At 48.3% G+C, this 24891-nt stretch overlaps 1 pseudogene; it reads left to right on the top strand.

The window, feature by feature from the left end:
* The first annotated feature begins 14674 nt into the window (after nucleotides 1-14674).
* On the top strand, nucleotides 14675-15634 carry LOC129077053 (dual specificity protein phosphatase 12-like; annotated as a pseudogene).
* The last annotated feature ends 9257 nt before the right edge of the window (nucleotides 15635-24891 follow it).

Raw genomic sequence — 24891 nt, forward strand, 5'->3', positions numbered from 1 at the left:
AGCCGGTTGCCGTTGGAGGACGCTAGAGAACCCGTTCATTATTTTCAAAACTGATAAACTTAAAGCAAAGCAATCAAGCATTCAACCTGTCCTTCCTAGAATGACCGTGCCGCTGACGACCCAGAGTTAAGGCAGGGACATTCCTCACTATAGAAGCATCCCAGCCAACAAAGAGCCATGATAGAATTAGAATGTCACCATTTTGCAATCCCTAATAAATTAATGGACCTACGTACGCCTTGATCCTTAATGGCTTCTAATATCATAAAGAGCTACAGAAATAGAGATGAGACAGAGACAGAGAAACAGAGACGGAGAACCAGCCACTATGTGCCTTCTGGTAGGAAAACACACCGCCCCCAATGAAGTAGTATTAACCATCCCCTCCCCAAAATGAACTTGAATCTGATCAAGCTTCTAGATTCAACTACCAATTTTTAGGAAATCCGCAGAGGAGCCTGTTAAAGAACACCAAAGGGATGCAGTTGGCACAGCCCAGACTGCGGAAGCCCCATTGGGCAAACAGCCTGGTTTCTTGCCTGATTAAATTGCAAGAGGGGAAACTATAGAATAGAAAAAACTTAAGAGACAAGTCGACCAGTCACAATGTATGGACTTTTGTGGATCCTGATTCAAATAAATTAGCTGTTGAAAAACTATGACATCTATGTGACAAGTGGAAATTTGAACACTGACTTGACGATATTAAGAAATCATTACCGATTTATTTTAGCGCTGATAATTCTACTAGGCATCTGTCTGATGCATCCTTATCTCAGACGCACCCTGAAATATTTACGACTCTGCAGCTGAATTCTGAATAGTGCCGGTTGGCCCCTGAGCTTCAGCGGAGGCCATGGTGCCCCGCCCACACCCGGCTTCCCAGAGGATGCCCAGTCAAAGATGGCGGATGCCTAGAACGCTGGGTGGCCCATGGCGCCACCTGGTGGCAGAGGACTTTATCCTTAGCATGTTTAATTTACTTCCTCAGTTGCTTGGGCGGCATCTTAAGGGTGCCAGAGATCCTGTGTGGGCAGCTGGGATGCAATCAGGTGAATCGGGATTATTACTTGTAACATGACTCTCCTATAGGCTCAGCTGGTAAGGTCTACAGAAAGCCAGGGGACTTATTACTTACAAAGAGGTAACAATTTCTTCCACGAACCTGGAAGGACTTTTTCTAAAGTTCCTTGGCAGCTTCCCAAGGAGAGAACCCAATGGCTTCTTCTATTAAAGTCCTTCTATTAAAGATCACTTAAACCCTAGTGTATTTGGGTTTAAATGCATAGCCCCTTCCTTTTCCTTAGCAAATTATTCCCAAACCAGTGGTGCTCAAACTTTGGAAGGCATCAGACTCAGTAAAATTACAGGTTCTGGGGCCAGCCACGGCTCCAGAATTTTGGGAGTGAGTCTAGGAGAAGCAGGGCCCTTGACAAATGCTTAGGTCACCAGGAGAGGCTGTTCTCTTCCTCAAAAGAAAAGAGAAAAAAAGAGACTTCTCCCTCTCCTTCCCATTAGTTACAACTCAGGACCTTCAAGGCCACCTGCATCTCTCCTGTGAGGCAGATGCTCACTCTGTGTCTTGACGGTGCTGCAGCCTCTCCAAGTGGGCCCAGGAGACAGACCCACAGCCCAGGCCAGCTGATGGTCACGACCCCTTCCCCCTGTCCTCACCAGCTGATTCCAGGATTTCCAAACTACCCCAGGGCTTGATCTTCTTGTGGATTCAAGAGGGGCGGGCAATGGACCTGCTGACAAAACGTGACTTGGGGCGGGGATGACTGATCATGGGGCACGGAGCAGCCTCCTCCTGTGCACGTCAGACCTTGTGCAGGAAGCACCAATGCTAGAGACCTGGCCCCTGGCCCCTAGGACTCCCAGTCTAACCGGCTCCACTCCCCATGCCCTCCACAGCCACCCTCCATCCATCCCTACCTGGCCCTGCCCTGCGCCGGGCCTTCCCATCTCCCCCGAGACCATCCCTATAATCTCCAGTCCACTGTCACCCCCAGTCAAGCCCAGGCCCTGAAGTCTTCCAGCGGCCGACACTGTTTATTCAGGGTTCAGCCGCAGAGCCATTGTAAATATTTCAGTGTGCATCTGAGAAAAGGATGCCTCAGGTAAGAGCTCTCCTTGTAAAAAACAAAAAGAAGAAGAAGAAGAAAACACATCCATAATAGAACTATCACCCCTAAAAGATACTCAACTCATTAGTCGTTGGAGAAATGCAAATCAAAACCAAAATTGAAATACCACTTTATACCCACTGGGATGGCTATAATCAGAAAGACAGATAATAAGTGTTGGTGAGAGCATGAAAAAACTGGCACCCTCATACATTACTGCTGGGAATGTAAAATGATGCAGCCGCTTTGGCAAACAGTCTGGCAGCCCCTCAGAACATTAACCGGAGCATTAGCATATCACTCAGCAATTCTACTCCTAGGTATTTACCCAAGAGAATTAAAAACATGTTCACGCAAACCTTTGTACACAACCATTCGGGGCAGCGTTATTTATAACAGCCAAAAAATGGAAACAACACAAATGTCTATCAACTGGTAAATGGAAAAGCAAAATGTGCTATGCACATCAAATGAACTATTTTTCAGGCATAAAGAGGAACCAAGTACTGAATCATGCTACAGTATGGATGAACCTTGAAAACATTATGCTAAGTAAAAGAAGACAAACACAAAAGACCACGTATTGTATCCATTTATATGAAATGTCGAGAACAGGCAAATTCATAGAGAAAATAGATCAGTGGTTGTCTGGGGCTGGGAGGAGGGGAATGGGAAGTGACTGCTTATGGGCACGGATATCCTTTGGGGGTGATGAGAATGTTCTGGAACTCGATAGCGGTGATAGTGGCAAACCTGTGAACATAATCAAAACCACTGATCTGTACACTTTAAAATGGTATATGTAAGGTGAGGGCTCCATAGCTCAGGGGTTATTAGAGCACTGGCCTTGTAAAATGGTGTATGTAAATTATTTATTTAAAAAACAGCTGATTAAAAGTCATCCAAGATTCTGATCCAAACAATCAGCCTCCTGCACCCTGTACTGATCCCGCTCGTGACGTCCACCCCAGCCTAACGCACCAGAGTCCCGCATGAGAAGAACTGTGCCACTCGCATCTGTTGCTAAGGGGACACCTGCCATTTTTTTACCATGTGATGCTGGGGAGGGGGCACTCCCCTTAAAGTTAACCAGATCAAGGAGCGCCCTAGAGCAGCCACAGACTGGCATCGGAGCAGCCCTTGAGCTGTTAGGTGGGGGGACATCAGGAGGAAGCAGCAATGACACAAAAGCCAAGAGGGACAGTCAGGGGGGGGAAGAGTGGGCAGCAGAGAGGCTGTTGTCCTTCCCGATGGCTCCAGCAGCTCCGTGAGCTGTGCTCAAAGTCCTGCTTTTGGATTTCTGTGGGTGGCTGTCATATCTTACAGTGACCGTCTGCCTGTCACCAGAGCTCATTTGAGGGAGGTCTGTCTTTGTGCTGAAAAGAGCTGGATGACAACACCCAGCAGGCATCTGTAGACCCAGGCTGGGTAGACCAGCTGGCCCTGGCGTCACGGCCTTAGAGATGGGTTTTTTGGTGAGCATCCTTTATGGAAAATACAGCAAATCTCAAAAGACCTTTTCAGGACCCCGGCCAAGAGAGCCCTGAGCCAACTGCCTGAGATTCTGTATGGAGAACTCCAGACTCCTTTCAGATGCTGGCCACGGCAGCCCTCAGACCTGTCCAGCCAAGAGAAAACCCTGCTCCTCTGGCCATGTGAGAGGAGCAGGCTTCTCCGCAGACTGTGACCAGTGACTGTGTTGGTGCCTTTCTTTGCTTCCCTTTGCCTTCTGCCTTATTGATATGAGTGAGCCTCTGCAACCCCCTCAAATTAGCCCAGTTTATCTAGGATAAAAGTTGGTGTGGAATAATAAAGGTAGTCAGACCAGCTATCTTATCTGGAGTGACCTTGAACTTAGCAGTATTCTTCAAAGTAAGGAAAAGACATTTCACATCTCACTTTTAATGAGGTGAAGAATTGTTACGAGAAATATTTACCTTTCATCTACTGTGCTGAGAGATGGGGGAGATTTGTCAGCTTTGATCTCCACTTGTTTAATTACTGGCAAATGTGTGCTCCAGCCAGTGGGATCATGAAGTTTCACTCTTTCTGCAAAAGATGGCAGCAGGGGACCCAGCAGCCTGGCCTTTCATTTTCCCAGATCAAAGCCGAGCCGGCACCCTGAGGAGACGCTCCTGAAGAAGAAGCGGGCTGCGGGATCCTGACCCAAGGTCACTGACCAGCACTTCCCATGGGGTCTCCCTTTCTGCCCTCCCACCCAAAGGGAAAGGCAGGGCATAGTCCGGGGCCTGTGAGGCCTGAGCCACGTAATTGCCCACATGCCGCACGCCCAGCTCCAGCTCCAGGCGAGCGCGGCACACCTGTGCACCCACGGCCTTGGGTCCAGCGCCCATCGCCCTCCGTGCGGCGCTCCTCACACCTGATTCCACCTGCTTTGGCCCTTGCGGCCACAGCCTCAAGCCGGTCCTTTCCTGAACCTCACCTGCACAGCCCAGGCGAGGGACACCATCCCAAGGATAGACCAGGAGACAGAAAATGAGACAAAGGCTGACCTTCTCAAGCTGCCCACAACACAGAAGCTGGGACTTGGCCTCTGGCCACGCACGGGGCTGATGGTGACCATGGGAAGGAGGGTGGGCAGCACCTGGGGGAGGGCGCTGTCAGCCGGGATTGATAGCTCAACCCTCCTAACAGACAGGTAACTCCCTGGTAACCGTCTCCGAGGGAGGGGGTTCACTTACACATTCTCTCAGGGCCCTTCCCACTTTACCATCTGGTCTTCACATGCTATTCATGGAGCCTCTTCTGTAACCAGAACTGTGCTGGCTACTGGAAAAGACACGTGGGGTGACGACAACAATTACAGTGATGATGACGGTCACTCCCATTTATTGAGCGCTCACTACACACCAGACACTGTGCAACAACTAATTCTTTTATCATCTTATCACAAATACCTGTGGAGTCAGTACTGTTATTATTCTCATTTGAGAGATGAGCCCAGAAAGATTAAGTAACTTTCTCAACTTCATACGGCTGTAAGATGACAGAGGTGTCAGGATATTAAATTTCCCTAAAAAAAAAAAAAAAAGAAAAGAAAAAGAATAAGTTTCCCTTATATTCCAACCAAGGAGAAAAGACGAATCCATATGAAACAACAGAAGAGGAAAATATGACATAGACTTAAATTGTGCAATACAAGGTTACGCTCTAGAGCAGGAGTCAGAAAACAACGGCACGTACACCAAATGGCCCGCTGCCTGCTTTTGTAAATAAAGTTTTATTGGAACACAGCCACACCCATTTGGTACATATTGATTATGGCTGCTTCCGTGCTGCAATAACAGAACCGAGCAGCTGCAACAGAGGCCGTGTGGCCCGCAGAGCGCAGAGCTAAAATATTTACCACCTGTCCCTTTAAAGCCTGCCAAACCCCTCTTTTATGGTGACCAACTGGCTGGGTTTGCTCAGCACTAAGGGAGTTTCTGAGATTCCGGGCTTTATGTTTTAAAAGCATTAGAATCCTGGGTAGACTGAGACAGGTTGGTCATACTACCTGCTCTAGAGAAGCTCAGAGGAGAGCAAGGTCCATGGGCATTACAGAGGCAACAGAGGCGGACCTTGAAAAATGTGCAGGGTTTGGATACAGGGTGGGTGGGACCTGGGGAGTGTAGAGAGAGGACGGACGTCTGAGACAGGAAAGACCAGCCGGGGCCTGGAAGAAAATGGCATGAGATGTCTGTGGGACAGCAAGGACAGATGTGGGTCCCCTTGAGCAGAGAGTGCCTGTTGGGCAGCAGAAGTAAGTTCCACTAATGGGAACCTCCACAGAGGATACACTCATTCGTTGTTCGTGGTGGGGTCAGCTGATTCCACCTGCTGGGCAGTTTGTAAATAGGTATCAAATGTTAAATGTGCATGTGTTTGACTGCCTATGGGAGAGTGACTACATTAACAATCCCAAATCTACACCGCCCTGTATCCAAGCATTCTGAAAGGTGACTCTGAGCTCTTCCCATCTTTACCTCTTGTGGTTGAGTTCAACCATGTGACTTGCTCTGGCCAATGGGAAGTTAGTAGACTTGCCTCAAGTGAAACTTGGAAAAGCCCTTGCACGTTTCTGCTTTCTCTCTTGAGCTTTTGCTTCTGCCCTGGGAACATGTCGAGCCATGGAGCAAAGCTGAGCCGTCCCAGCTGTACCAGGCAAGGCCATCTGAGCTCACTCAGCCTGGGGCCAACCCACAGACATGTGAGTGAGCCCAGCCAAGCCCAGAAGAACAGCGCAGTCAAGCTCCGCCTAAGTTGCCAACTGCAGATTCATGAGTTAAATAAATGCTTATTGTTTTAAGCAACTGAATGTTACACAGCATTATTGTGCAAATAGAGAACTACCTTATAGTCCTCTATAAACTTATCTTTTCGATTTAATCAGACAAACATGCAAAGATATGCGAAGAAGAATAGCCCTTAGACTATTGTTTTTAAGAGTCTTTTTAAAGTATTTTTTCAATGATCTGAATGCTCAACAGTGTGGGCTGGGTTTTTAAAAATTAAGACCATACAATGGAATATCATTAGCCAGTTGGGAAGGAAAAACAGCTTTTAAACTATAATCTATTATTTGTCATATTGGAGAGAGAGATGTATGCATCAAAATATTCATAGTGATTATCTTGGAGTGGTTGTGTTTTTTACTTCTTTGTCATATTCTGTATTGCATGAATTTGTAAAATGACAATGCATTATCTTTACAGGCAGAAAAAAGCCAGAAATGTCACCAAAAGAAGCTGTCTCAATATGTATAAAAACTTGGCCTTCCAGTCCATAGAAAACCCCCGTCCTCTCCCCCAGCTCCCCTGCTACCAACTTCTAGAATGGAATCCGATTGACCTTGAGGTTGCCCTTCCCACTAGCCCAGGAAAACAGAACCCACCTTGGTTGGGGGGCAGGGGAGACAAAGCCCCAGGGAGGCCTCCTTTGGAGATGCCGAGAAAAAGGTCTCCCTTCCCAACCACCTGCAAATGGAACAAGGAAATTATCCGTGAAACCAAATCCAACCATGTTTTTAAAAATCTTTCTATCCAAGTCATAATATTTTTGAAGTGAGATTTACTTTACAATATTTTAATAACTGCAGTGTTGCGACTAGAAGTCCTTTGTAGCTGGTCTCAGGGGCCTTCCTGGGACGTTGCACTTAATGAGGTTTATAATTCAATATAACTACATCTGCATCTTTAATTATGCCTAACATTTAATCTTCATTGCTCCACTTGAATTGGAAGAGCTAAAATTGGGCCTGCTGTAGTTTAATCTGATAATAAACGGCCATGACATTCAGAGCAAAAATGTGCTCATTTCATTAGTGTGGCCGACACATCTACCATTTGCCTGAACTGAACAAATATTCTCACCAGTCCTTCCAACTGTAACAGAGAACATTGTCTGAAACAATCCCCCTGTTGCCGCCAGGAACTCTAGAGCCAAAGAGGACCTTGGACGCTAAAGTAGTCCAACATCACTGTTTCTCAAGGGAGAGTGCACTGAAACCAGAGAGGTTAAATCATTTGTCCAAAGTCACACAGCCAGCTGGCAGATAGAGGATATCACAGGAAACAAGCCCTGGATTCTTGAATTCCTGCCCGATGGTCTATCTTTCATCTCTCTCCTGCCACCCTGTCATATGTGGTAAAGTAGGACACTTTTTGTTAGACAAGCATCCTTTTGGGCAACCACCACCTCCCTTTTTTAAAAAAAATGGAGCCCAGACAAGTACCTATATTGAGCTTCACACCGCAACTCCAAACTCAAAGCAATAACAAAATATAAAAAGAAAATGTTAAAGCTACACCTTCCTTAGAAACAAGATGAGTATCTCCATGGACCAAAACCCATGAAAATAACACATGAAGTAGCCTAAAGCTTGGGGCCATTTGGCTGCAGGTCTGGAAAGAGGCAGAGGGGGTCCTAGTGGCCGGAAAGTCATTTGGAAATGATAGAGTTAGACAATCACACTTTGGCGAGCACCGTAGTAACAATGGACTCGGGCGAGAACCGTGAATGAACACTAAAATTTGTGGGTAAAACTGGGAGGATGAACAAGACTTCCGCACAACATGCTCATTATGCATAGAGGGGAAAATATGAACAGGCAAAGTGAGAGGCCTCGTGGACAGCCCCTCACACAAGTTCCCGTCAGCAGCCACGCGCGCACGAGCAGGAGCACAGCCTCGCTTCCCAGACTCTTCCCACGTCTCCGCTGTTTATGTCGCCATTAACTCATTCTCGTTTGCAAACCCTCTGCCCTCTACGGCTGCACCATCTTGGACCGCCACCTCTCAGGAAGCAGGGATTGGTCTGCTTCTTTTATCTGGAAGGCGCCAGTCAAAAGAGGATGTCCCTGACACCTCACATGTGCACCTTAGAAGGGCTTTTCCACCCAGTTCCTCATTTGAAAGTCTAAAATTTTCTCCCAATTTAAAAAATGCAAAAACAAAGGCTCAGTGCAGTAAAGCCCTTTGCCCAACATCACGCACCTAGCACATGGTGAGGGGGTTGAGCCCAGGTCTCCTGGTTGCAATGATAAGATGCCGCAGTAGACACAGTGGCTGACTCCCCGGTACCCATCCCCCCTCCCACTGGGGGGCCGCAGCCCAGTTTCAGGGACTGGCCCTGCCTCTGTGTGGGCCTTGCTCCGTCAACACGAATCATGGAATCCCATCTCCCTTCTTCAGTGACTGGAGCAAGAGCCCGGCCTAGGTTGGTCATCACGTGCCACTCCCCGGGCCTGGCCACTGGCTCCTGCCAAAGAGACAAGGTAAAGTCCGCTGGGGCTTCCAGGACATGCTTCCTTACTTTTAAGAGCAAAGTCTCACTTCCCAAAATAAATGAGGAAGAAGGAGGCCTCGTTTGCTGCTGGCAGCAAACCCACAAATATGGGAACCTGCCCTAAAATGAAGCTGACAATGTAAATGATAGAAGAGACGAATGGAAAGGACCAGGCATCCGCGATGAACTCATGCAGTGCAGTGCCACACAACCCCGAAGCCACAGCAATTTGGTTCATCTGTTTATCGTGGTCAAAGCACTCCTGCTGGTCACAGGCCCCATCCCCCGAGGCAGCCTGGCAGCAGAAAGCTCAACAGACTGAGTGCCCCACGGAGCTTCACGCTAATAATGCTCCCTGCGCGCTAGCTGCCATATTCCTCCCTCCCCCTCCCCACCACCCTCCAATGGCCCTTTGCTGACCTTATGGCATGGCATCTCTCGAGCTTTATGACCTTGGTAAGGAAGGCTGCTCTACCGTGTGCTGGGAGTCATCCTTCCAAGAAACAGCCCCGGCGCAGAGGCTGGATGAAGATTAATCTGTTCCCAGTACCCACCTCCCCTTCCCCTCCCTGGCAAAGGGCGGCTTTCTTCATACGATGCCTTTCTAACTGCACCAGCGGGTTCCCATCCTGGCGCTTGCTGCTTCTAGTTACTCACTTGGAATCAGAGATGCTGGGAAGTAAAAATGAGGCTCATACTACCAGCCTGAAAAAGAAATGCAGAAGCAGCCCTTCGGCCTCACAGAGGCAAGAATCTGGGGTTTCTCTCCCCCTTCTGTGAACGCCAGGGCTTGGGGCTCTGTGGGTCTAGGAGTTCACAAATTTCTGTTTGGAAATTTTGTGGGTTGGAAGCAGCACTGTCCTCGACTGCCTAGAAAGGAGAGGTGGCCAGAGGCATCTCCCAGGGGAGGTACCCGGGGCAGCCATCTGGCCGGAAGTCACCACGTTTCCATAGGTTGCCTCTTCACTTGAGATGGCAAAGGGCAACCTGCAGGGAGAGGGTGAACGGACCCTGAGCCATGCTTTCACACCGTGTATTAATCTTTTTTTTTTCTTCTGTATTTTTGACATTGTGGAGCCTTGCTGATCCTGGAGAGACTAGCTAATTCCTAAAGACAGCCTTGGGGACCACACCGTTCATAGGCCAACCAACCAACCCAAAGCCCACACCCCCAATCTCCTCCTTTTTCTACTTCTCACAAACAGCCCAGATTTCCCCTGCCCTAAGTCACTCCAGGACCTCTACCAGGCAGCTAGAGGTCCCTTTCTGGCCCGGAACCCACCTACATTATTCAAACTCTCCAACCCTAAACTTGTTCAAATGTGCACACCCCTCTCACCCATTCTTTCCCATGGGAACCACGCTGAGGTTCTGGCCACATTCCCCCGACTCCTCCTGCCTCCCGACCCCCGAGGGGCTTCCCCAGGAGGCCCTGCACAGCACGGTGCTCCCTCTCCTCTTGAGAATGAACTCTCTGTTCAAGGCAGTTGTCTCCAGCCTGTCCTCTCAGCATACCTGATTAAAACAAATCACATAGAACGGAGAAGATTTTGCCGTCTTCGGTAATGTCTTCCACGCTATTCCTGCAAAGTACAACTTATTAGCTTCATTTTATGTGAGGCAAGTGAAGCTCCGAGGGTTGAGTAACTTGCTGATGTTGGCTGACACAGAATATTGATCACGAGGTTAGGGGGCTGCATGCAGTAGACATTTTTACAGAGATATAAGAAATTGTAAAGATATTGGGAGACAGGGACACTAGTCACCAAAATTAAAATGTTTTATTTTAGGAAGAAAATGTATTAGGCTTAGTTAGTGGAGACAAAATGTTAAGTGCATCTGTTTAGAGCAGATATGGGGGAAAATTAACAAAATAACTAGGAGGAAATGGCCAGCATTACTGTATCAAATCTCCCAGGCGGTTGGTTTGCATTCTTACAACCACACAAGGAGGTGAGCAGAATTGGAAGGCAGCCAGCGGTGCAGAGGGTCCAGCTGAGACAGAACTCCACAGCCCCTCTCCAGGGTATTCTAGCTACAAACATGCCGCCCCTGGCCCCTTGGTGATATAATGAGGAAAGCCACATGCAAGAAGTAAATAGTAATCGGGAGAAGAGCAACACGCGGCCCCCTTCCCTGCAACTCAAAGTCTGGTCTGTGGACCAGCAGCGTTGGCATCACCCAGGAATCTTGTAGAAGCACAGAGTCTAAACCCAGCCCAGACTCCTTGAATGAGAATCTGCGTGTGAACAAGAGCCCTGGATGATTCACATGCACGCCACAATTTGGAAAGCTCTGGTCGTCTCGGTAGTTCCACACTTGAGTATAGAGGAGCGGAAGAAATGATTAGGATGTGGGTGAAGGATGAAATCAGGCAGGGATGGACTTCAGCTGTAAACTGAAGGGCTTGTACGGCGCATGCACACTTGCTACCACCTGGGTACCAGGAACTGGATCTTGCTCCCATCGCTTTGGCCGTGGTTAGGTGAGCAGAGCCTTGCCACTTCAGCCCGGATAGGTCTTTGTCACGGGGGGCTGTCCTACGCCACTGCAGAAGGTTTAGCCTCTACCCACCAGATGCCAGTAGTCGTTGCCAACCCCTCCCCTACCCCCTACCCCACTGTGACAATCAAAATCATCTCCCGGCGTTGCCAAATATTCCCAGCAAGCAGAGGGCAGGGAGTATGTATCCTTCCACTAAGAATCACTAGGTTGGTAGGACATTTTTAGGAATTCATGTTGCCTTAACCATGTTACCTGGGACCCATCTGTGAAAGGCAAGCCCATGACTGGGAGACAGTGGCATTCATTGTTGTGGTCAGGGGTAATTGGCTTCTGCCATTACATTCCATCTCTCTGCTGCCACCAAGGAGAGGACAGCCACCAAAGGGATGGGAGGAAGGTCAACAAGAATTGAGAGGGCAGCCGGGATACAAAGCCAATCACCCTGGCTTCTGAGCCATGCCACTTCATTGCACGGTGCCACCTCAAGGCAGGCGGAGTGGGAGGTATTCCGCACTGTGAGCTCTGAGACGTAGGTTCTCATGCCAGCTCAGCCCCTACAGGCTCCGTGCGTCTGGGTGAATCACTTCCTCTCCATGGGCCTCCGTTTTCTCTTCTGGGTTGGCCAAAGGAGTTCCCCTCCCTTTCAGTCACTCACTGAAGATCCCACAAATGATAGAAGTCATACTCATCAACTTCACAGGGCTGAATTCCCATCTGGGAAATGTGGATACAGACAGGACTGAATCTGTCTGATCGTCAACTCGTCGCCCAGCTGCGAGGCAACAAGTCCAAGGAGGGCCGAGAAGCCTCGGTGGGAGGCCCTGGCAGAAAATAACCTGGTTCAAAGCAGAGAATGGGCGGTGAGGGCACGTCTCCATCAAGACAGACACTGCCTTCATTTGCGACAGGCAGGTGTGGGTGGATGATCGCCTAAGAGCCTCACAGAGTGGACGTTCTGAGACCTGAAGGCTGTTGAATTCCCCCTCCCCAGGGAACACTCAGTAACCAAACCAACCCCTGTCCTGGGGTTCTCTTCAAATTATTTGCTGGAACCTAAATAAAACTGGGTCTCTTTCAGGCCCATCTCAGCACAGAGCTGTGCCCAAAGAAACCCAAATCCAACCCCTTAGAGCTCTGAAAAGGAACGATTCTATACAGGAAGACTCCTAAGGAAGTACCAAAAGGGAAGTTATATCACATGACACATAGCAGGCCTGCCTAAAAATAATTTACATTCTCCCCCTCAAACCCCCTCTTCAACTCATCTCCTGGTCTCCCTCTGCCACAGCCACCCTGGCCTTAGCACTAGTCACCTCTGCTTCCTGTCCCCTCTCCCCAGCTGGCCCGTCTCCTGCGGAGCCCTCTGGCTTGCTCCCCGCTTCTATCATTCTCTTTTCCACCGCCCACCCTGAGTACCCCCGCATAATCCCAGTGGCCAGTTCTAGCCACAAGAAACAAATTTATCTGCATGAATCAGAAAATGAAAAGTATCAATGGCTTAAACACTCCCAGTTAGTTTTTCATGTCAAAATGCTGGCAGCCAGCAGTCCGGGGCAGGTACAGCGCCTCCCTCATACCGGTGCCTCTACCCCAGGCCCCCGCGCACAGCGGTCCCTGTTGCCGGGTCTAAGACGGCCGCTACAGCACCAGTCACAATGTGTCCCCGCCCCAGAAGGGAGAGAAGGGGATGAGAAGGGGATAAGAAGGGCACACACGCCCCCGCCCCTTCAGGACACAGTCCAGTTTTGCTCCTTTTTAGGATATAGAAGGATGGAAAAGACTCTATCCTGTAGGAATGACAGCAAAAAAAAAAAAGTCCTACTTTTCTATCACTTTTTTTTTATGCTCTTCAGCGTAAGAACGAAGGATGCCAGGAAGCCTTGATGAACTGAATTCCCCAAAGAAAAGGGCCCTTCATAGGTCAGCAGGGGGCCAAGGCAGCTTGCCTGCCTGGGAGGAGGAGGGAAGCTGATCTGGGTCCACATGGCATGCCCTGCAGGGACAGGTTTTCCAGGAACGAGGAGGAACCAGCCTGGCTTTAGCTGTGTAGCAGCCAGGGTTGGTCAGAGGAAAAGTAGTACTGCCCTCGGTACAGAATCTCATGAGTCTGACCGTATCTCAGGAGCTTGATTTATCTCCCGGGTTTGACCTTATGCAATATGGGGAGCTGGTGGAACGGTCCCTGCAAGCTGTCGCCTCTGCCACTGGTATTAAGCCTGGAACTACTGGGGTCAGCCAGACTGGCAGTCAGAAAGAAGTGAACGAGGTTGAAGGCAGGGACAAACTGGAATCATAGCATGAACTGGGGCCTGTGGGGACAAATTAGAATCCGCATCTGTCGCTCACACTTCTCACACTTAATGCTCTGGGTGACCTAGAGGAAAAGCGAATGCCCTGTGCCTCGGAGGTGCACATGCAATTGACCCAGAACTCCGAGCAGATGAAGGGGCTGGGTCAGGCGGCCCACGGCAGGGGGCAAAGCTCCCTGGTACACCTGCTGACCTCCAGAGAGTATTGGGTTGGCCAAAAGGTTCATTTAGTTTTTTTCTGTACAATGGCTCTAGCAGTGCTTAGTTGTCTTTAACTTCATTCGAAACAATTTTGTTAGATTGTATTGTGACAGCTGTCATATCAGCGTGCATTTAAAAAACATCAAAATTGGTGAATTTTGTGCAGTCATTTTAATATTGAAGATGGAAGAAAACACGCAACATTTTCAGCATATTACACTTTATTATTTCAAGAAAGAGAAAAATGCAAAAAGAAAAAAAAGATTTGGGCAGTGTATGGAGAAGGTGCTGTGACTGAGCGAATGTGTCAAAAGTTGTTTGTAAAGATTTTTGGTACTATTGACATTTTGGCCAAATAATTCTTTGCTGTGGGGCTGTCTAATGCATTAGAAGATGTTTAGCAGCACCGCTGACCTCTACTCATTAGAAGCCAATAGCAGGAGACAGCCAACATACTCAAAATATCCAAATCAATGAAGTTATTGGTGCAAATGAAAAATGTGTCTTTTATTTTATGGAAAAAACATAACAGACTTTTTGGCCAACCCAGTACCACAATACAGCCGCAGCTTGGCTTCTATCTTCTAAGTGTTGTGCGAAATGTCTCCTGTGGCTGTAACGGACCCAGAAGCACCAGGAAATTCTTGGAAACATCATCCCAGTCCAGCTATCACCTACTGTGTGGGCTGCAGGAGGGGTGGACTCTGGAAGAGCCCCAGATGTAAAAAGAAACTGCTCAGCCCCATAATGCTCGCCCGTGTCAAAAATGTTGCCAAGAGAGGAGTCAAGAAAGAAGGGCAGGTGAGCAGAGACAAATCACCTCATCCCACCCACTTCACGCTGATCATGGAGACCGGATTCAGAAGCCCTGGAGGAGTGGAACACTAGGTGAACCAAAAATACCTGGAACTGCATTCAAGCCTCTTCCCAATTCAAAAACTGACCAGGTTGGGGGGCGGGGGGCGGGGAGTAGAAGTGCCACCGCGGGCCCGAGCACCATACCACACCACGTGGGTCGCGGCTGGGAGGCTGCCATCCTGTGGGAGTCAGTCGAGGTGACTGTGTTTCTGATGGAGACTGAGCCGCTCATCTTTGAAAAAGCCCGTGAAAACCTCCAGATGATCCGACCTGAGGCTAAGATGAATGAGGGGTTTGAGCAGCAACTGATGCGATGCGAATCGGGCCGTGGGATGCGAAGGAGGTACCTCTAGTGCAATTTACAAGCAATATCGTTTACAAAAGGTTACAGGGAAGTATCCAGAACTGCAGAACTTACCTCAAGAGCCCTTTGCTGTTGGCCCAACTGCGGTTTCACAAGGACTGAAAGATGAGGTTCTCTACAAATGTAGGAAGTGCAAGTGGTCTTTATTTCAAAGTTCTAGCATTTTGGACCATAAGGAAGGAAGTGGTCCCATAGCCTTTGCCCACAAAAGACCGGCACCCGCTCTCACGCCTGTCTCGGGGAGCCCAGCTCAGTGCATGTCGTATTTCACTGAACCTGTGCAGTGGATGGCACCCACCCTGCCAGGAGTGATGGATGGACAGCTTCTGTGCCCCAAACACAATGCCAAGTTGGGTTCTCTCATTTGATATGGCAAACAGTGCTCCGGTGGTAAGCGGATAACACCTACTTTCCAAATCCGTAAGAACAGAGTGGACGGTGTAAAAATGCTGCTGGTTCTGGGATCACAAACAAGAAAACCATGAACTTGTGACATCTGATAGCTAGGAAAGAAACTTGCTGGTCAACACAGGCCATTTGCTTCTTGTCGTTCACACAGAGTGTCTGCTGTTCGGACCACCAGCATTTATTGGAAATGTAAGAAGATGAAATCACTTGATGTGACTTGAACACTGAGTTTAAGTAGGATACTTCATATGGAAGTCAAAAGTTTTTAATCATGTAGATTACACTTTATTGGATATTAAAATCTTCTGTAACCCGGGGGGCGGGAGGGAAAGGAAAAGGTAGGAGGGACGAATAACAGGTGAACTCTATCTAACTAAGGCTACAGCCCCACCAGGCCCCAGGAGGAATGAGTCTGATTTAGGCTCTCAGCCTGCCTGCAAGACAGAGGAGGGGGTTGCATGCTCCAGGGAACAACCACCACCCACAAGAAACGTCACCCTGCAGCCTCGACAACAAAAATTGTGAAACACAAAAAAGCAGGAACACATAACCAAATGTCAGGAAAATCACAGTCAACAGAAACAGATCCACAGACAAAGTAGTTGTTGGATTAACAGGCAAGAAATTTAAATCAACCATTATAAGGATGTTTGATAAGTTAGAGGAAAAGGTAGAGATATAAGGGCTGGATACATGGGTTATTTCAAGATTAAAATTAAAATTGAAAAAGAACTAAATAGAAACTCAAGAACTGAAAAGTAACAATGATACCTTGTAGGATTTATAGTGCATGTAGAAGTAAAACATGAGAAGAGTGCAAAGGTGGGAGGGGAGTCAAGATTCTTACATTCTTCAAGAATTAGACTTGGTAAATTCAGAATGGAGATATCTGAAAATCCAATAGAAGATGTAAGATAAAACTTGAAATAAGTACCTGCTTAATCCAAAGGATGACTAGACAGAAGAAACAAAGAACAGACGAAACAGATAACAGGAAGGTAAATGTAAACACAACCATATCAATAACTACATCTCATGCAAACGGATTAAGCACTCCTATTAGATAGAGACGGTCAGACTAGATACAAAAGCAAGACCAAACTATATGCTGCCTACCAGAGACATACTTTACAAAGATTAAACATAAAAGAATGGAAGAAATACACCATGCAAAAACTAATTATAAGAAGTCCTGGCTGGTGTGGCTCAATGGTTGGAGCATCACCCTGTAATCAAAAGGTTTCAAGTTCCATTCCCGGTTAGAGCACATGCCTAGGTTTTGGGCCAGGTCCCCAGTTGGGAGCTTGCAAAAGGCAACCAAAAGCTGTTTCTCTCATATATCAATGTTCCCCTCCCTTCCCCTCTCTCTAAAAATAAATAAACAAAGTCTTAAAAAATTAAAGCTTCAATTAGATGCCACTACATAGCCACTAAAGTGTCTAAAATGCAAAGCTTTGACAAGAATGTAGAACACTGGAAATCTCATACATTGATGGTGGGAATATATCAATAAAATAGTACTTTGGTTAACGGTATGGTAGTTTTTTACAAAGTTAAGTATACAACCTAATAATTCAAGTCCTAGTTTTTATACAAGGGAAATGAAAATACATATCCACATAAAGACTTGTACATCAATGGTCACAGAAGCTTTATCATAATAACCCAAAATTGGGAACTAACTTACCCAGTTGATGTACTATTCACCAACTATTAAATGTAAACAAACTGTGTCATGTCCATACAATGGAATGTTGCCTGATTATAAAATACATACACACATGTAAATGCATGTAATTACATGGATAAGATCCAAAAACAGTATGCTGAGAAAAATAAACACAAAAGAGTGAAAATGTATGATTCCATTCATTTGAAATTTTACAAAAGGTAACACTAATCTATAATGGGAAAGCAAACCGATGGCTGCGCAGGCTGAGAAGGGGAGGGGAGGAAAAAGATGGGCTGCAAAGAGGCATTTAGAGGATTTTGTAGGATGATGGAAATATTCTGTACCTTGCCTGTGGTGGTGGTGGTTATACATGCATATGCATTTGTGGAAAATTCTGGAACTCTACACCAGAAATGGATGCATCTTATTGCATATAAATTATACCTCAATAAACTAGGGTATAAAAAAAATACAAGCAGCACTATTTTTAAATGGGAAAAACACTCAGACATCTCACAAAAGAATACATACGGATAGGCAGTAAGCACATAAAAAGTCACTCAACATCGTTAGTCAACAGGGAAATGCAAATGAAAATCACAGTGAGGTACCAATTTACATCCACTAGAATGGCTAAAATTCAAAAGACTGGTAATACCAAATGTCAGCAAGAATGTGAAGCAACTGGAACTCTCATACATTGCGGGTAGAAGTGTAAAATAGATGACCACTTTGGAAAACTCTGGCAACTTCTTATAAATGTCTTATATTTCTCCAGCAATCCTATTCCTGCAACAAGTGGAAACATCTGTCCACAAAAACACTTGTACAAGAATGTTCATAGCAGCCTTAATCTATTAGTCCAAAACCAGAAACCTCCCGAATGTCCATCAGCAGGAGAACGGATAAGAAAATGTGATACATCTTTTAATACAGCACTACTCAGCACTACTCAGAAATAAAAAAGAATGAACTGATAAAAGTTAACAACACGGGTTGAATCTCACCCGTGTTGTGTAAGTGAAAGCAGCCAGATACAAAAGGGTACAAACTGTGTAACTGCATTCCTACAAACGTCAAGAACCAGCAAAACTAACCTATGAGCTGGAAATCAGGACAGCGGTTGGCCTAGGGTGAGGGGAGGGGTGTCTGGGTTGAGAGATGGAGAGAAGGTTCATTGAAAAAGGGGATGGGGTCGGGGGGACTTTCTGCGTATTAAAAATGTCCCACCCTGCCTGGTGGGGCTCAGTGGATCGAGTACCAGCCTGCGAACCAAAGGTTTGCTGGTTCAATTCCCAGTCAGGGCAAATGCCTGGGTTGCAGGCCAGGCCCCTGGTTGGGGAATAGGGGTGCACGAGAGGCAACCACACATTGATGTTTCTTTCCCTTTTTCCCTCCCTTACCCTCCCTAAAAATAAATAAATAAAATCTTAAAAACAAACAAAAAAAAGAAATAACATTAAAAGAAAAAGAGAAAATGTTCCTTATCTTCACTGGAGTGTATACATTTTTCAAATTTCATTGAAAAGCCTAGCTTAGACCTGTATGTAATTTTACATTTCCATTCCTTTTTAAATAACGAAAGAAAAAGGGAGAAAAGGAAGTTGAAGCCACCACTTCTGCTTGGATCTCAACAATAGGAATTTAGTCGCCTGGCCACACTTACGTCCAAGGGAGGCTAGGAAATGCAGCCTTCATTCCAAGTAGCGTTGCGCTCAGTTAAAACTGGGGGAACCTTCACTGCGGGCGAACGCAGCCCCCCATTTCACAGGGACGGCTACCAGTCTCTGCCACTGGCCTGGCAGGCAGAGAAACGGTTCTGCTTCAGAGGGGCGGGGCGGGGCAGGGCCGGTGGGGGAGCCTCAAGGAAGATTTCAAATACATAAAATTTATAAAGCCCTAATTTATGCTGTTATGCTACTTTCTGTAATTTTTCAGTGTTTCCTTTTCCTTACTCGAATCAGGCAAGGCCACGCCTTCTGCAGTGACCATGACCTTGAGGGCTTGCCAAGGGCACACTGGTAACAAACCGAGGGGGGACAAAGGGAGGAGGGCAGCAGCGCTGGGAAAGAAAATGAAACAGCCTTGGAAGTGTGAATGAAAACCTGCCCAGCAGACACCGCATGTGTGACATTCGCCACCTTCCCGTTAGAAGACACCACCCCTTTGTGTTTCAGGCTTGGCTGCCTTCTTTTGGGGGCCACCCAGGATTCCACTGGTTTTCGCCTGTAATGAGAGACGCGCAACAGTCGCACGCCCAGGCCCTGGAAGTCGCGGGTCCCTGCCTGGGCGATGCTGGGGATGCCTGCCAAGCCCCCAGACCCTCCCCTCAACAGACAGCCCGGTGTCGGGCTGCTGCGGGGCCAGAGCATCCCTGCCTCGCATCTCATCCCGCAGGCAGGCGCCGGAGGAGAGCACCGCGCGGTGTTTCCCAAGGGAGCCCCACGCGCGCGGCTCAGTGTCTTGCAGCATGTCATCTTATTCCAGTGCTTTCTCAGGCAGATAACAAACAGCTACTGAACTCCTCCTCTGCCTGGCTCGGGGCTCAAAGCTGGGAAGGGAGAGGGAGCCCCGGGCTGCGGCCCGGGCTGGGAGTCCATCTCCTGTTCCAGGCCCACCCTCTGGCTTGATCCTCTTGGATACAGAGGACAGCCAGAACCACGCCCAAGGCCCCGCAGCAAGCGCCCTGGGGAGGAGCCCTGCTGTAGTCCCCAGCCACCTCCCTAGGCCGCCCCCACCACTGCCGTTGACCCATGCGACCGCGATTTCAGCCTGTTTCAGCTTGAGCCTGAGACAACCTCTCTCCCCACGTAGCAGCTGAGACAGGAGCAAGGCCTGCTTGATGAAACCGGTTCACAAGCTGCCTCCAAGATGTGGCTGCAAGGAGAATGGACTGGAAATTGCATGGTCATTATCTTTGCAGACAAACCTTTCCTCCCCATCTTTTCAGCATAATGAATTGCACGGGGGCCTTGGCTGTCATGGAAGCTTTTGAATTCTGGCCTCACCGTCTTTGAGGACATCCTTAGAGGTTATCTCGGAAAGGCAGGTGGAAGAGGAAATAGAAAGGCTTAACCCTATCAGAATAATTATGATGTATTATTAGCAACCGATGGCAATCTAATGCACGATTTTCAATATAGACCCTGCTGGCTGTAATTTTTCTCTGTCACATGCACGTACAAAAAAAAGGCTACATTTAATGACTCCACGTTCAGAGCAGTTTCTCAAACTAAATTTAGCTGCTTAGAAGCACTGTTTTAATACAGGGTGTTTTAATAAAATAGAGACACAGTCTGAATGTTGGAGGCACTTTCCAGGGTAGTTGAAAGTGTTATGATTAGTATGTTTATTTGAGAAGACCACTAGCTGGCGTCAGCGTTCAGCTTCTATGGCTGTGCCAGCTGTATTATGCAGAAATCGGAGCAGTACCCTGAATGGCAAAATCACATTTGCCACGGGATTCAATCAATCACACCGCACGGAACTTGCAGGCTGATAGTCTCATCAGTTTCTGTATCTTCAACCCCCAGGATAATGCTGGGAGCAAGTAGAGGTTTGCTAAATGATTGTTGGCTGGACAGATGGACGGATGGGTGGCTACACAACTTGAGCAGTTTATTTGAATGCGTTAGGATATCAATCATGTTACTAAGAAGCCAAAAGGCCTGGGGACCTAGTGATGTGATTGCTTGGAATATGTTTGACTTGGTTCATAAGTATCAATACCTGTGCCTGCCAATTAGTCTTTTGTGCCTCTCCATCCTAGTCAGATTTGGAACGCAGAAAATATATAGAAACCATGAAAGGGATTTATTGGCCGTAGCTGGAGCTCACAGCAGACCCAGGAACAAGAGCTGAGGTGCAGGCGGTTTATTTGGGAGATGATCCCATGAAGTGTCAGTGAGGCAGTCGGGAAAGTGAGACTAGAGAGGGAGAAAGCTCAGAAAGGGGTGTGATAGTGAGTGGTCCCCCATGAGGGCATGGGCAGGCCAGTCTCACCGGGGACCCTCTGAGAAATCATGCAGAGCATGTCCTGGGATTTTTCCACTTACCTGCCAGGTCCCATCCCCCATGGGCTGAACGTCGCCCCAGGACAGTGACACCTTCACCCTCAGACTGCCCTGCATTTAGCCCAGCGAGTGGGGAAAACCCTCGATCAGAGAACAAGGCTGGCTGGGGCCTTCAGGAGGGAAGCGGGCCCTGCGGACCACAGCTGCAGGTGAGCCCAGCGGTAGCCGGTGGAGCACCATCAGCACCCGGTGGAGCACCATCAGCACCCAGTGCAGCATGTTAACGGGAGGAGGTTTCATACCCAGAATTAGACACTCACCACACTGGGAGGGATAGTGGAGCTGCTCTAGGCTGGCCTCCAGGACGACTCCCAGACAAATGGAACTGGCCCGGCAGGGACTTGCGCCCTGTGAGGTCACCGCGGCTGCTGTCGCCACCTAACCCTTTCTCCATGACCAGGAGCCTGTTGCGTGGGCTTTGCTGCAGGGCTGCAGAAATTCTGCACTTCTGGGACCTTGCCTATCATCAGAAAACAGCCTAAAGGCACAGGGAGGAGGCCTCTGTCACACTTCCCTGGTCCGAATCCTATGCCTGCGGCTAATGAAAAGGACAGATGCTCAAAAACACACCAGCCGCCAGGGAGCCTGGGAAACGTGGTGCTTGGCTTTCCAACCTCCTGAATGTAAGGAGGGCAGGAACGCGCTTGGAGAAGCTGAGGTACTGTGCCTGCCACGCTCTCTAACAACTCACCCTCAGCCTGTGCTTTTATCGCCCTCTGGGGTCCCTCTGAGAGGGGAGCACCCCTGTGGCCCCTGCCCTCCTATCCATGGAAGCTAGTACCACTGAGGACACAAGGGTGCCTGTTCCGCCCTGGAGCCACACCAGCCTTCTCTCCATTTCTCAAAAGGGCCAAGTGCTCCCCAGCCACAGGGCCTTTGCACACACTATTCCCCCCCGCTAGAATGGTCTCCCACCTCTTGCAGCACCCTCTTCTTCTAGTTAATGTTACCCTTTGAATTGCAACTCAGACACTTCCTCCAGGTAAGCCTTCCCTGACTCCCCAGACTAGATCGACTTCCCCGGTTAGAGGCTTACTCAGCACTACTGCACCTGTGGATGATTAGCTGACGTTGGGCTCCCCGGTCAGCCATACCCTTTGACAGTGTGCTTACGAATCTCTTTTGCACCTGGGCTGGTAGGTCTAGACTGACTCTGATACAGGCTGACCCTCCCTCAGACTGTCTCACCCCCACAGCCCCAGCCCCAGCCTTGTTCTCAAAAGATGCACTGAAGCTGACAATGATCTTTGCAGACTTCCCTCATCTACACATGTAACACCCTAACAACACAGCTGTTTGTTTCTATAATACAAGGCAGACGAAAATTCCAGTCTTGGCACTGACAACAGCCACATCACCGGAGGCGAGTGACCTCACCTTTCTGAGCCTCCGTTTTCTCATCTTTAAACAGGGATAAGAAACACTAACCTTGGAGAGTTGTTGTAAGAACTAAGCAGAATAAAGCAAGTGAGAGAGCTGGCTACTGCCTAGCACCAAGTGCATGTCATGACCATCATCTCTAACCTTTTAGGGGCACTTAGGGTCTTTGCTAGGTCACGTGTAATGCCAGGGTTTGCTGGCTGATGATGTCATTTCTAACTCTTCCTCGGAGGTCAGGGATGATTTTTTTTGAGAACAGAGAGCTGGGAATCCTTATAGACTGTTTTCTGCACATGTGGATCTAACAGGTGCATAGCACCCATGGATGGTGGGGCATGCTGATCCACGCTTTTGGAAAGCAATACAGAAATAGCTATCAAAAGCCAGAGCAACATCTTTACCCTTTGGCCCAAGAATCTCACTCCATGACTACATGCCAAGGGAGTATTAAGTCAAAGCAATTGCCCTGGCTGGTGCGGCTCAGTGGACTGAGTGCTGGCTTGTGAACCGAGAGGTCTCTGGTTCAATTCCCAATCAGCGCACATGCCTGGGTTGCAGGCCAGGTCCCCAGTTAAGGGTGCATGAAAGGCAACCGATCAATGTTTTTCTCCTTCCCTTTCTCCCTTCTGCTCACTCTAAAAATAAATAAATAAAATTATTTTAAAAATCAAACATTCTCCTTGTGAAGCTATTGATCACAGTAACCCAAGACTGAACCTCCACGCCCACCCAATTACCAACAAGTAGGGCCAGGCTGGTACATCCGCACACTGAGTGAGATTTTGCAGCCACTACAAGAATCACTGTGAAATCTCTTTAGAAACATGGAAGTTCATTTGTGAAGAGAAAAGCCCATGTTCGATCTGGGGTCAGGCTGAGAGCACAAGGACAACAACAAAAAGAGTGGTCTTGGGAAGGGGGAAGGTTAAGGGATTCTTTAAAAAATATTCTTTAGGGTTCATTTGAACACTGTGCTGTTTTTACAGGTTTCAATGGCCAGCGGACTGGGCACCTTCTGGCAGATGACTAGAAGCCAAAGAAAATCTCTGTCCCAGCTAACAGAAGTGAGGGGCTCCTTCCTCACTGGCTCAATGTCAGCATGCTGAGATGCACAACTCAGACAAGGTTCTCAGGAACAGACAAGGCAAGCAATACTGGGGAGACTAACTAGTTAGTGGGGAAAAGCAGACTCTCTCAGCCTAGAATGAGGTGGCACATTTACCATCATTTAAAGGGCCGCACATGGTAACGACACACACAGGACAGGTCCTCCCACTTGGATGCACCGGAAGTCGGGGAGGCCCCCTTTGGGTAGTGTGGAGAGAAAGCAAAACAGCCAGAAATGTGCCATCCACACATTTTAGTGGCAAGACCCTGAAAGCCAACCGCTACTTAACAGCATGGCATTTACAGTTGACGTACTATGTTTGACTCAAGCATTTGTCCCCCCCGACCTTGAACAAGAAGCTGACTCACAGATGTTCACGCAATGAAAACACCAGAGACGAGCATTGCCCATGACATTCACAAACATAGAAACATTCTCAAACTTAGAGCGTGGGAACGCATGATGTTCAGCGCTGGGGAGCTCCCATGAACCAGAAGAACTCTATGCTCTGGACTTTGAAAATAAGGAGGCAAACACAGTAAACCCTAACTGCATTCATATCCAGTCGAGGTCAGGACACATTGAGCCCAGTCTCCTGCCGCTTCTGCCCTTAAATATGCAGTAAAAAGAATAAAAGGCAATATTCGGAACGGTGCTTCTTTGTTCTTGCAACCGCCTTGGTTTCACACCCTGGCTGCTAAAGGGGAAAATGCCAGAACGGACAGCTGTCTCAGGAAGAAGGGAGAGGAGGCCTGAGCGGGCAAAGAGCCATTCTCCGGACTGTCCAAGAACAGGAAGTTGGCCCACGGCACCCAGAAGGGCTGGGGTGCCAAGTGTGGGATCCTCAGCTCTGAAGCAAAGGGGATACGAGATGGAGACGGGCCATAAGAAACAAAGCCCGGGCATCGTCTCCTGGAACGCTGGCACGACGGCAGGCGGTGGGGCCGGTGGGGGCCCAGGTGCAAAGACAAAGCGTGTGGGGACAGCAGCATGGCCTGCCAGATGGTTATTTCTGTTCTCCTCATGGCCAAGAAGGGCCCTCACAACATGGTGCCTGGGGGTTCAGGACCGTGTCCACCAGCCCTGATTTCAAACACGCCC

This window comes from Pteronotus mesoamericanus, unplaced genomic scaffold, assembly GCF_021234165.1.
Source record: "Pteronotus mesoamericanus isolate MK-2021 breed Mesoamerican mustached bat unplaced genomic scaffold, CSHL_Meso_final contig_657, whole genome shotgun sequence".
Lineage (NCBI taxonomy): Eukaryota > Metazoa > Chordata > Mammalia > Chiroptera > Mormoopidae > Pteronotus > Pteronotus mesoamericanus.